This window comes from Triticum urartu, chromosome 7A (assembly GCF_056163025.1).
Source record: "Triticum urartu cultivar PI428250 chromosome 7A, HENAU_Tu73, whole genome shotgun sequence".
NCBI classification, from domain to species: Eukaryota; Viridiplantae; Streptophyta; class Magnoliopsida; order Poales; family Poaceae; genus Triticum; species Triticum urartu.
In genome coordinates, this window is record NC_141879.1 from 118,703,741 (window position 1) to 118,716,239 (window position 12,499).

At 43.5% G+C, this 12,499-nt stretch overlaps 1 long non-coding RNA gene across 9 annotated transcripts; it reads right to left on the reverse strand.

Annotated features, from left to right (window-relative positions):
• Nucleotides 1–4,164: 4,164 nt before the first annotated feature.
• LOC125524509 (uncharacterized) lies at nt 4,165–11,162 on the reverse strand. 9 transcript variants are annotated; one of them, XR_007290787.2, is made up of 10 exons: nt 10,585–11,162; nt 10,245–10,484; nt 9,992–10,089; nt 9,299–9,375; nt 8,655–8,752; nt 7,382–7,529; nt 6,877–7,040; nt 6,670–6,778; nt 5,458–5,604; nt 4,165–4,669 (listed from the first exon to the last, which is right to left on the reverse strand). It is a non-coding gene; the product is annotated as an uncharacterized LOC125524509 (long non-coding RNA). The 9 variants fall into 9 exon arrangements; XR_007290783.2 differs by having other exon boundaries at nt 9,299–9,383; nt 10,029–10,089; nt 10,632–11,161; XR_007290786.2 differs by having other exon boundaries at nt 9,299–9,383; nt 10,029–10,089; nt 10,245–10,487; nt 10,632–11,161.
• Nucleotides 11,163–12,499: the final 1,337 nt, after the last annotated feature.

Consider the following 12,499-nt stretch of genomic DNA (forward strand, 5'->3'; position numbering starts at 1 on the left):
AGAATACACCTTCTGATCGCCACATCAAATTGTGATTCCATTCGCCGCATTCTATCAGGAAAAGTATCCGCCGGACTGTGTCCGGGGATCCGGCCGGAAGTGCCTCCACTAATCAGGTTCCGAACCCTGCCCTAAGGACGGGGGCTGACACGGGAGTGGCGCCGAACTTTCCTTCCATAGAGGATTCGGAGGATATGTCCGTCACGAACTCTGAAGTGGAGAGCGCTATGAATCATCGTCGTTGGAGGGCCGTTCTTCGTGATCCCGACTTTTCAAAGGAGGCATTTGATGCCTTCAGCTCGGCCGATGCGTACATCCGAGATGCTCGGGATGGGCTTGCCAGAGCCATAGACCTGCATCTGGAAGATATGTGGGTAAGCGTAGATTTAATAATCATACACCAGTAGCCCCCGAGACTTAAAGCAGTTGGTACAACTGATTTAAGGATCATTGTATAACCAGGTGCTTACGGAGAAGAACAGCATGTTATCTCAGGAATTAGAAAATTATCGGACCCAGCTAACTGCTGCCAATGCCGAACTGGAGAAATCCAAGAAGGCGTCTACTGGCAATGTTTCCCTCCATCAAGAAAACATAATGGTATACCAATAATGCTAACACGGTTGCTCACCTCTTAATAGGATCATTAGATCAACAGCAAGAGCAACTGAAAGCCGCTCAAAGCGGAGAACAAGAAGCCAAAAAACTGCTAGCCGCGGGCGTGCGTGTGCTAACAAAAGTCGTGATGGACAAAAACAAGCTCGAGGATTCGAATACACAACTGGGCGAGGAACTGAAAGATGTACGGGCCCAGCTGGCGGACTCCGTAAAGAAGAATAAAAGGCTGCGAGGCGGCATATTCAGTATGTGGTCGAACTTACCTTCGAATAATTCGGACATAGAAGGGACTGATAGAGTTATGTCTGCAGGTATGCTGACCTGTTGTCCCGAAGAGATGTCCGGATCTTCAAGCGATCTGCTACAAGAGCTGTCGCAGGTGCACGAGCAAGCTCGGCAGGCGATGCGAAGTGTTGCCAAGGCCCTATGGCCATCTGCCTCCCCTCCGGGAAAGATGGAGGAGCTTATACAGCTATTCAAGGGAGTGCGGCGGCGCTTTCGACTGTGCAAGATATCGGCCTATCGGGAAGGTGCACGAGAAGCCTGGGCCATGGTGAAAACATGGTATACCAAGCTTGATCCGAATCATATGGCTCGGGTCAGGCCTGTAGGGTCAGATGGAAAAGAAGTTCCCGTTAATTTGGTATATGACCAAGTAGAAGTAGCCGCCAAGTATTCCCAGCAGGATTGTAAGTTAGACCGCCTGCTGGACGGCATAGTGGAGGAAAATTTTGAGTCCTAGTGACTATGTACTTTCCTTGACATATGTAACTCTAGCTGAATTTTAAAAACGATTGTTATGGCAGACCTTTTCGCTTCGACCTCTGGACCCGAAGGTGCAGAGTGTTGCCGAATACCTGAGCGGTAAAATAGACCAGGATATGCGTGGAAACCAGGCGTAGGCGTCATAGTTGCTTGAACAGACAATTTGTATCCGGCTAGTTATGTTATATTACATCATGATTGTAAGAAACATCTTCCAGAGAGAATAGTTTCGTTAAGGGTTCCTTTCCCTAGGTGTGCATGCGTTAAAATGCATGTCCGAACTATGATTGGTAACATCACAGTATAGGTAATCATCTGGGGGTTCATAATGGAAGGAATATAAAACATATTTAATCCACCGACCGAATATTCTCTTAAGAACACTAGCTTTCGGCTTCACCCAGTCTGAGGTACACATCCGGATGATCCGACAGTAACAATCGCAGAGGTGCTCCCTTTATGCCCTAGCCGAACTAATGGGAACGTAGGGCATAAGCACAGGAGTCGGACAACCCAACTTCGCCAAAACTTAAGTCATATCGATGTATATAATAGCGAAGAAAAGGTACATATGGGAAAAACGCATATGTAATGAGCTTGATGCTCGGAAAATAAGAATAAGCTTCTGTCCGGGAAGCCCCCAAGTATAATGGACGTATATGCTCAAGGATGTCTACATAACAGGTGCATGGTTTAACCGTGCGAAAGCTTTAAGTCTTCGAGAAAAAGAAGAAGAACGAAAAGAGAGGAAAAAATAAAGGAAACAATAGGGTGGAGACGAACGAATAGTTCGGCGCTAGGCATAGAATCTTCGAAGTCTGGCCGCGTTCTAGGTGTTCGGCTCTAGGCGATTGTCTGATGCAGCACGTAGGCGGTATGCTCCTCTAGTGAGAACTTTGTCAATTATGAAGGGACCTTCCCACTTGGGCTTGAGTTTGTCCTTTTTCTTCTCCAGCAAGCGTAGAACGAGTTCGCCAACATTATAAGTCTTGGCCCGTACTTCTCTGCATTGATATCTGCGGGCCTGTTGTTGGTAAAATGCGGAACGGGCTTTTGCAACATCACGCTCTTCCTCCAGGGCGTCTAGGTTGTCCTGCCGATCAAGCTCGACATCTCTCTCTTCGTACATGCACACTCGAGGTGAGTCATGAATAATATCGCAGGGCAATACAGCCTCTGCGTCGTACACCATGAAGAAAGGTGTATATCCAGTAGTGCGGTTAGGCGGGGTCCGCAACCCCCAGAGTACGGAGTCGAGCTCCTCAACCCAGTGCTTGGCTGATTTTCTCAAAGACCGCACTAGTCTAGGTTTGATGCCTCTCATAATAGACCATTGTCCCGTTCGACTTGGCCGTTTGTTTGCGGGTGACAGACAGAGGCGTAATCGAGCTTAATGCCCAAATTAGCACACCAATTTTTCACCTCATCGGCTGTGAAGTTGGAGCCATTATCGGTGAAGATGCTGTGTGGAACACCATAACGGTGCACCACGCTGGATATGAATTCTATCACTAGCTCCGCCTCGGCCGTTTTAACTGGTTTGGCCTCTATCCACTTAGTGAATTTATCCACCATGACCAGCAAATACTTCCTCTTATGGCTTCCTCCTTTAAGGGGTCCGACCATATCGAGCCCCCAGACCGCGAAAGGCCAAGTGATGGGGATCGTTTGTAGAGCGGTGGGGGCATATGGCTTTTGTTGGCGAAGAGCTGGCATCCGACGCAAAGTTGGACCAGGTCCTGTGCATCTGCTCAGGCAGTCGGCCAGTAAAAACATGTACGGAAGGCCTTGCTAACAAGGGCCCGAGATGCGGCGTGGTGCCCGCCGAGACCGGCATGAATTTCAGCCAAGAGATGCCGCCCCTCTTCCTCGGAGATACATCTTTGAAGAAATCCGGTAGCGCTTTTCTTGTAGAGCTCTCCGTCATGGACCTTGTAGGCCTTCGAACGCCGGACAATGCGGCGAGCCTCATTCTGATCCTCCAGGAGTTCTCTCCTATTAAGGTAGGCCAAGAAGGGTTCGGTCCATGGGGCAATGACTGCCATGATGAGATGGGCCGACGGTGTTATTTCGGTGGCTGGGCCGCCGATGATATTGTTGTGTTCGGAATCTGGGTTTGTATTCGGATCCGGACTGGTGTTGCTGCTCTCCCCTTGCCACACCACAGGCGGCTTGAAAAGCCTTTACATAAAGATGTTAGGTGGGACGGGGTTGCGCTTAGCGCCGATGCGGGCAAGGACGTCCGCCGCTTGATTACTTTCTCAAGCCATGTGATGAAACTTGAGCCCCTCGAATCGAGCCGACATTTTTAAGACGGCGTTGCGATAAGCCGCCATCTTCGAATCTTTGGCATTAAAATCTCCATTTATTTGAGATATTGTGAGGTTTGAGTCCCTGCGCACTTCCAGACATCGTATGCCCATGGAGACAGCCATCTGGAGACCTAATACGTCTCTAACGTATCTACAATTTTTTATTGTTCCATGCTATTATATTATCAACCTTGGATGTTTTATATGCACTAGATGACCAGTTGCGCCAATGGCGCAAAGGCCAAGAGTAAGCCATGTATTGAAAGAGTGTACATTAATATTATTCGGGCACATATTGAAACATATGAGAAAAAATTCCACTTACTATAAGTACAAGTGATGCAACACATATCAGTATTAACAGAACCGTTAATTAGTCAGCCACAAATCCACACCCAGAAGCACATTGCACAGGGTTGAAACTTTTAAACCTCACATTCCCAAGCAATCTTAAGGAGGGCCAACAGAATTGAAATCACTGATGCAAAGTATCAGCAGTTAGTAATATTTATACACACAGCTTCTTTATTGTAGTTATATATGATGATGAAATCAGTACGTAAATCAGCACCAAGGATAGCCGATCAGACAAACAAAAATTCTGCATCCCACTGAACAACACTATTATGCAAGAGCTTGAAGCTTTGGAGCCAAGGCTACGAACCTTCAAATCCAACAAAACATCTTACCATGCAAACACGGTAAAATGGGAAAGAAAGACTCTAAATGTGACACACCAAAAGCGAAAGAAAACGTTGAACAGCCTGGGCATGCGGAGTTGTGCCGGTGACCTGGTGACGCCGAGCAGCGCGTGGATGTGGACCAGCCTGATTACGGTGGCGGTGTTGCCCTCCTCGTCGACCTTCAGCAGCTCGCCAGAGTCTGCAATGCTCATACTTTGCATCGAGTAAACCCATCTCACTAAGAACGGGAATGAGCATCGCCTTTGGCATGATCTTGATAGCATCCACTTCCTACAATAGAACATGCAAAGAGACATAATGAGGATAATATTATGCATGCACCACTCTGCACAAAAAACTCTCCAAGGAACCAGCTTTTATTACTCTACCTCCTGTTCTCTAGCTTTCAATATTAAAGGAAAAAAGCAATTCCCATTAATTGCATACCACATAGCTAAACCCCAGATTACAATACACAAAACAGAGCAAAACTTCTTCATAATTCAATTAAAATGAGGCCATATGCATCATGATTAAAGTTGCTCCCTGTATTGTATATACAACCATGATTCAAAGTGCTCCTTGTACGGTATATGCAACCATGTATATACAACTATATCATTTATAGGCCATGCATATACAACTTAAGAAAACATAAATACGGAACTGCATATGCATCTGCATATAAAGCAGGTGATCAAATCTACAAATATTACAATAGCAATTGTGGCAGCACAAAAAGTGTAATTGGACATCACCATTTAACAACTAAGGCTATAAAATAAAAGATGATTGTGCAGATAGCAAAGGAAGATTCAACATTATTGTGTCATTGACAAATGTTTCAGGTAACAGCAAATCAACTTGGGTATGTGCTCTATTAATTCATTTTATAAACTGATATAAGAGTTCTAATTTATTTCATTTATCCCATTTAGTTGTCTCAATACATATTTAACCCATGTTGTGGGCTCACATAAAGACATGACAAGTTCACTGTACTCGGCTTGCCCAAGTTACTTGACCAGACGATGTTGATCCACTTACTTGCTTTTCTCAACAAAAAAAAACCTACTCACTTGCTGACGACATGACCTTATCCATCCCCTCCTTCTGCACTCTCTCACTCACCCTGTAGCTTCCACCCCATCGTTGCTCCTCCTCTGCAGGAGATACGACTTCAATTGCAAGATCTACTCCCTCATGCATAAGATTTGCTTCCTGCCCTGTATGCATCACGTCACCAGGTCAGTTCCTCAGCTGAATCCTCATCAGGTCAGGCTACCTCAACCACTTCCAAGTGAACCTTAACAAATAGAACAATATTACTTCTAAAAGATAGCAAGTAAATCTGGAGTATTTCAGTTTTGAGCTCATGTTTTTCCCTAGAGGCAAGGCCAGAGATAGCAGAGTTTTGATTCTGAAACAAGGCAGCAGTGTAATTATTAGCCGTCATTAAAATCAATATTATCTCATGAAAATGCCTACCCTGTTGACCCACTAATGGCATGACTGAAACTTCCTCTCTGCTAAACCTATGTGTGCTTCCTAATCAACACCTGAGTAATCACGTGTTAGACCGTCATACATGTTTATCTCATGTTCTCTTGATGTCTGAGAAATAGTACATGCATGTGTACTCTACAGTTTAAACAAGCTCAAACCCCTGCTATTCTTATTGATAGGGCACTTCTAGTGCTTCAGGAGTATTTTTTCAGCGTCAGCAGCAATGATTAGGAATATCACCTGCATTGCAGAAGAATTAACAAAGCGAATGCAAGTTCATATATCTAAAAAAAGATCAGTAGGCTATGGAGACTCGAAAATAACATTTCTCTATGTGTGATTTGTGACAGTGTTATAATTGTTTCTTCATGAAACACATTTTAGAACTTCGAAAACTTATGTGCCTTCTTTCACAATGAACTCAAAAATAACATTTCTCTATATGCGTTGGTTCGCTTGCCATGATTGTCGTCTCATTCAGCTAGCTGACTACTCATTCCTTTCGTAAGAGCAAATTAATTGTACACCCTTTGGTTCAAGTATAAACAAAATAGTAGTCTGTTTTTTATTGTTAATACATATGCAAACCCATGGAAGCATAACTGGACACATAATAAAAGGCTATAAGGTTGAAAATAACCCATAATTTGATTAATATATAGAGACTGGAAACTGAATTACTCTGAATAACAGAACATCTGCAAGTAAGAACTGAAGATCTCAATCAGTTTTGGGTTCCAAGCACACAGAATTAAATATGTAAGATCTGGTGAAAGGAAACCGACCATCATGAAGAAATGCATCAGGTATATCAGTAGTCCATGAATGTAATGTGTATCAGGTCCTATCTTTTTTTGAAGTAACGCTGGTTCCTAAACGATCTGGACACTGTATCTGAGATATATTAAATTATATGAGTACAATTTATCTGATTCCTAAGCACGTATCAACAGGGCGATGAATAGAGAAAGGGATTTAAGAAACAAAGTTACCTGTCTGCTGAATAGTGGGCATTTGACCGACAGGCAAACAACGCAAACATTGAGGAGGTTAACAGGGGCACCACGAGTTGTTCGCAGCCTCGCTGATGAAGGCGACTTACTTATTTTCTTCAGATTTATTTCATACGCCTCCTCAATAATCATGGTACATACATCTATTAGCATAAATTTGAAACAAGATTGTAGCATGATCAGAACTTGGACGCTAAGGAGATGCAAGCATACAGAAAAAAGATCAAGGAGGACTGAATCTCAATCAGAGCATGATCAGAACTTGGACAACCGATTTCTTTGTTTTGAAAGCAAACATATAAAGGATGAACTATGAGAGCTAAACATAACTCTTTTGCATCAGATTGTAGTTAAACAAAATGATTATAGATGATTTGCTATTACACCCAACTAATAAAATGAAAAAGGAGGGGTCTACAGGAAAGGGAAATTTAATGTGTCAACAGAAACTCAAACTAAAGGCCGCACGCAAGATGGACCATACCTCTGAAAATTCTTCAACCACACCAGGCAGGAAGCAGCCCACCAAACAATGAAGGCGTGCACCATACCAGCGACAATTATTCATTGGAACACTAAGCGGCTTCCAAGAAGATATATTAAAGTGTCTATCATGTAGCCCAACCAATTGCCTGCAGAGTTTGACTCTATAAGTATCCAAGAACAATATCAATAAATCTCAAGAAATTTTGTCAAGGATATAACCAGGTAGGATTGTTCTCATAAATAATACAAACTGGCAAACTATGAGTTGAAGATGCATATTTTAGTTTCCCTAAATGACCAAGATGGATCTGTAGCGCCAACATCAAAGAAGAGGTTCAACTAACCATATAGATTTGAGAATACAGTACTTGTCCAGGATAAATGTGAGCTAACTATCTAGCACCAAGCCTGAACCAACGTGACGCTTATCAGGTTTCTTAATCGTCTAATTTAAGGGAGCAAAAAAAAGAACAAATTCTACATGAAAACTCTATTAATGTCTTAAGGTAAATGCTTCTTCATGTATCATATATGGCAGTTTGATAGAAAAAATAAGAAAACAATAGAGAAAATTAAAATATAATTATGTTTATCAAAAAGTCATAAGATAATCGATGAACTATAACTGGTGTAAAGCTCATCACCAATGTGAAGTATTAACAGGCAATAGCAGCCTTATTATATTGGAAAGAAGAAAAGTGTGAGACCCTGAGTTGTTTTATTTAACTACATAAGAAAAGCTACAGGTAGGCCTGGCATTCTTGTAGGCGCCACTAATTGTGAGGATACATGTGTAGAGTCACACAATTGAAACAATGAAAGAACAGAAAACTGGCCAAAGACACCCTTTCCAGAATGCAACACATGAGGAAAATATTGTCCAGGAAACAAATATGATTACTACAACATCACCTCATTCAAAACAATTAGGATGAGTTCTGGAAGACCATTTTCCATGAACCTAGCTACCTGTATTTCATCATGCATGTATCTTTTATTCACTCTTCCAAGAATACAGAAGCAAGGCAAATAAGCCGGCGATGGGGAAAAACTGAAAGCCAAGTTTATAAAGACCGAATCCAACTCCGATCAGTACCCGCAAAACAATAGTGATTTACTCTAGCTTAAGCAAACAATTATAGCAACATAGAGCAGTAATATCCATAAACAAGATAGCAAGCAGGAAACATAACATAAAATAGAAACATAACTCCCCTTTGTATTCTGATGTATATGCTTGTTTAGGACCATATATCTTCCGAAATTTGTACCTTATCAGCTGTTGATTTGGTTACCGCAGTTCGTCTTTTCCCTCATGTGAGTTTTGCGCCATCCTTACATGATTTAGCAGCAGCGACCTTGAAACGATCTGCAGAAAAACAAAATGAAAGTGAAATCAAATGGAATCACGTGTAGGCAGTACCAAAGTATGGTGTATGCCACTCCAATGGCATTTTGCCTGTACCCCATGCAACATCAAGTGAGGCATGAGCAATAGAGAGATTACATACCAACATCATGTATTAACCCCAAATCATGAATCAATACCAGAGGACCAAATAATGTCACCATCTCTGTACTAACAACCAACATTTTAGCATGTCATTTATTTACAAAGTAATGCTATGGTAGTCTAATTTCCCAAGGGCAAGTGTCCAATATACTTTCAGAATGTGCAGTTCAGATCATGCAGTTAGAAATAAACTTTATGGTAGTAACTCTACAGGACCTGCTATTCAGTTATCTTTTCTAGTAACAATTTTGAAAATGGCACAATGGTTAGTTCCTATTATTTAAGCTCACACTATTTAAACCGAGAATTGCTCGCATGCCATGATTTTTTTGTCCTAATCATACTCCTATATAACAACCGACAGACTCTAGCTTTTAAATTAGAAAAGGGAGAACAACTTACCATGCTCTTTGATTACTTCTTGGACCCATGTTTCCTATCACCAGTGCCCTCCCTGCCGCACAAATCCTCGCTGATCTCTGCAAATCTTCAAAAGGAAGCATCAAAATAACCAACATGTACCCACAGGATAGAAAAACAATTTTAATACAAGCTATCTATTTGATGGAAGGAACTTTATTTTATAACGGAATTCACTCCATCAGGCAAACTGTGATGTTTTGGCATCCACGGTCAAAGCATTAACGTAAAATTCAAATAAATTAACTTTTGTGCAGTAAATGCATACACTGTCGGGAGAAAATATTTTGTAAGAAAATTAGAGAAATTTAGATGAGTCAATCATTCTGGACTGCTTGGGTTGTGCCTACATCCAGTGATGTGGTAACCCAATTCTCCGAGGAGAACTAATTCTGCCTCATCCTTGTCACTACACCCCATACAAAAATTATAAAATTCGCAAACAACAGACGTACTTGATAATCAATCTTAATGAAAACAGATGTTCTATCTGTCCTCAAACAAATTATAAGCATTTAATAAAATTATTTGCTCAACAATTAAAAAATGGATCATTACAAATATTTAAAGGAAAAGATTAAACTGAACTTGCAGAGAGTATGTGTGTTCATTGGACATGCAATGAGTTTAGAACAAGAAAACCAAACTGAATTCAGACCACAGAACATGACAAACCTACACACACAGGGACAGAGGGTAGGCTAAGTATAACCTCATCGCGGGGAAGAAAAATCTGGGGATACCAAAATCGTTCAGGAATTTTTCCTGTGGACCTGGAAGCAAAGAAAAATCATAACTCTTAGCAGGTATTGGATGGGGGGAGAAGACGACCCTCTGTATATACAGGCAAATGAGCTTCCTCTGATTCGATCCAGTACAACACCGTCGTTAGTGAGATTAAAAAAGGCATGAGTAGCACAACACACACCTGTTTATTGCGAGTCCATAAGGCGAGCAAGATTTTCTCTTCCTCTTGCTTGTCTCCTTCCTCATCCTCCCTGTCTCCTCCCACTCCTGCTGGCCAAGTCAACAAATCCAAGCATCAAAGTTGGAAACTAAAAGGAAAGCAGACAGCAGGGAGATGCCAGCATGAGAACCAAATCGAACAAGAATATCTCCTCCTCCTGCTAGTCTCCTTCCTCCTCATCCGTGGCCCCTTCTGCTCCTCCTGCTAGACAAAACAACAAATCAAAGCATCGAAGTTAGAAACTGAAAAAGAGAAACGGTAGGGAACATACCACCAAAAGAACCAAATCAAACCACCGTACTATGCCATTGTGGGAGAGATTGTAGGAGGAGCAGCAACGAGCGAGACCTTGCTGGGGACGGATTCCTGGTGACAACAGTGGAGTTGACTCGCGGCGGCGGCGTGGCACCCTTGATCCAATCCGCGCGCGACGCATCCTCACCTCCTCCCTGCAACTCCCATGACGGCACCGTCGGGCTGGGAAACCTTCCTGACCATCCCTGCCGTCGGTCGACTTGCGCGTGAGCGATGGGAAGGCGAGGAGGAGGAAAAGGCGAGGGCGGGGCCGCCAGCGCCAATGCAGCCATCTCTCTGTCACTGTCTTCTCCTCTCCTCTAGAGCTGCAGCTGGAGGTGAGAGCCGAGGCGGGAGGAGAGAGCCGAGGCGGGAGGAGGCGGTGCGACGCACGGGAGGCCAACGGCGAGGGCCCAGCGACGAGTGCCTCCATGGCTCGAGGACCCGACCTCGCTGGATCCCAGGGTGGACGAGATGCGGGAGGGGAGGAGGGGGTGCGACTGACGCGGGAGGATGGAGGAGGAAGCGAGCGTGGAGACGGCGGAAAGAGGAGAGTGGCGGGCGGCTAGGTCTTCTCCACAGGCGGCTGGGTTTTATATATCTGTACGTGAAATTACCAAGATGCCCTCGAGGGGGAACGAAAATTACAGGCGGTGGCAGCAGCGATTTAAAGGCGACGTGGCTGGGTTCGTTGTGACTACCACTTCTTCAGGTTTTATATGTTCAATATGTTCAATTTTATATGTTCAATTATATGCTATTTTATATGATTTTTGGGACTAACCTACTAACCTAGAGTCCAGTGACAGTTTTTGTTTTTTCCTTATTTTAGAGTATCGCAGAAAAGGAAAATCAAACAGAGTCCAATTGACCTGAAACTTCACGGAACTTATTTTTGAACCAGAAGAAGCCCACGGAGTATCGGAGATGGACCAGGAGAGTCCCGGGATGCCCACGAGGGTGGGGGGTGCGCCCACCCCCCTGGGCGCGCCCCCCTGCCTCGTGGACAGCCCAGAGATCAACCGACGTACTTCTTCCTCCTATATATACCCATATACCCTAAAAACTTCAGGGAGCACAATAGATCGGGAGTTCCGCCACCAGAAGCCTCTGTAGCCAACGAAAACCAATCTAGACCCGTTCTGGCACCCTGCCGGAGGGGGAATCCCTCTCCGTTGGACATCTTCATCATCCCGGCGCTCTCCATGACGAGGAGGGAGTAGTTCTCCCTCGGGGTTGAGGGTATGTACCAGTAGCTATGTGTTTGATCTCTCTCTCTCTCGTGTTCTTGAGGTGGTACGATCTTGATGTATCGCGAGCTTTGCTATTATAGTTGGATCTTATGATGTTTCTCCCCCTCTACTCTCTTGTAATGGATTGAGTTTTCCCTTTGAAGTTATCTTATCGGAGTCTTTAAGGATTTGAGAACACTTGATGTATGTCTTGCGTGGGATACCCGTGGTGACAATGGGGTATTCTATTGATCTAGTTGATGTATGTTTTGGTGATCAACTTGTGGGTTCCGCCCATGAACCTATGCATAGGGGTTGGCACACGTTTTCGTCTTGACTTTCTGGTAGAAACTTTGGGGCACTCTTTGAAGTACGTTGTGTTGGTTTGAATAGATGAATCTAAGATTGTGTGATGCATATCGTATAATCATACCCACGGATACTTGAGGTGACATTGGAGTATCTAGGTGACATTAGGGTTTTGATTGATTTGTGTCTTAAGGTGTTATTCTAGTACGAACTCTATGATAGATTGAACGGAAAGAATAGCTTCATGTTATTTTACTACGAACTCTTGAATAGACCGATCAGAAATGATAACTTTGAGGTGGTTTCGTGCCCTACCATAATCTCTTTGTTTGTTCTCCACTATTAGTGACTTTGGAGTGACTCTTTGTTGCATGTTGAGGG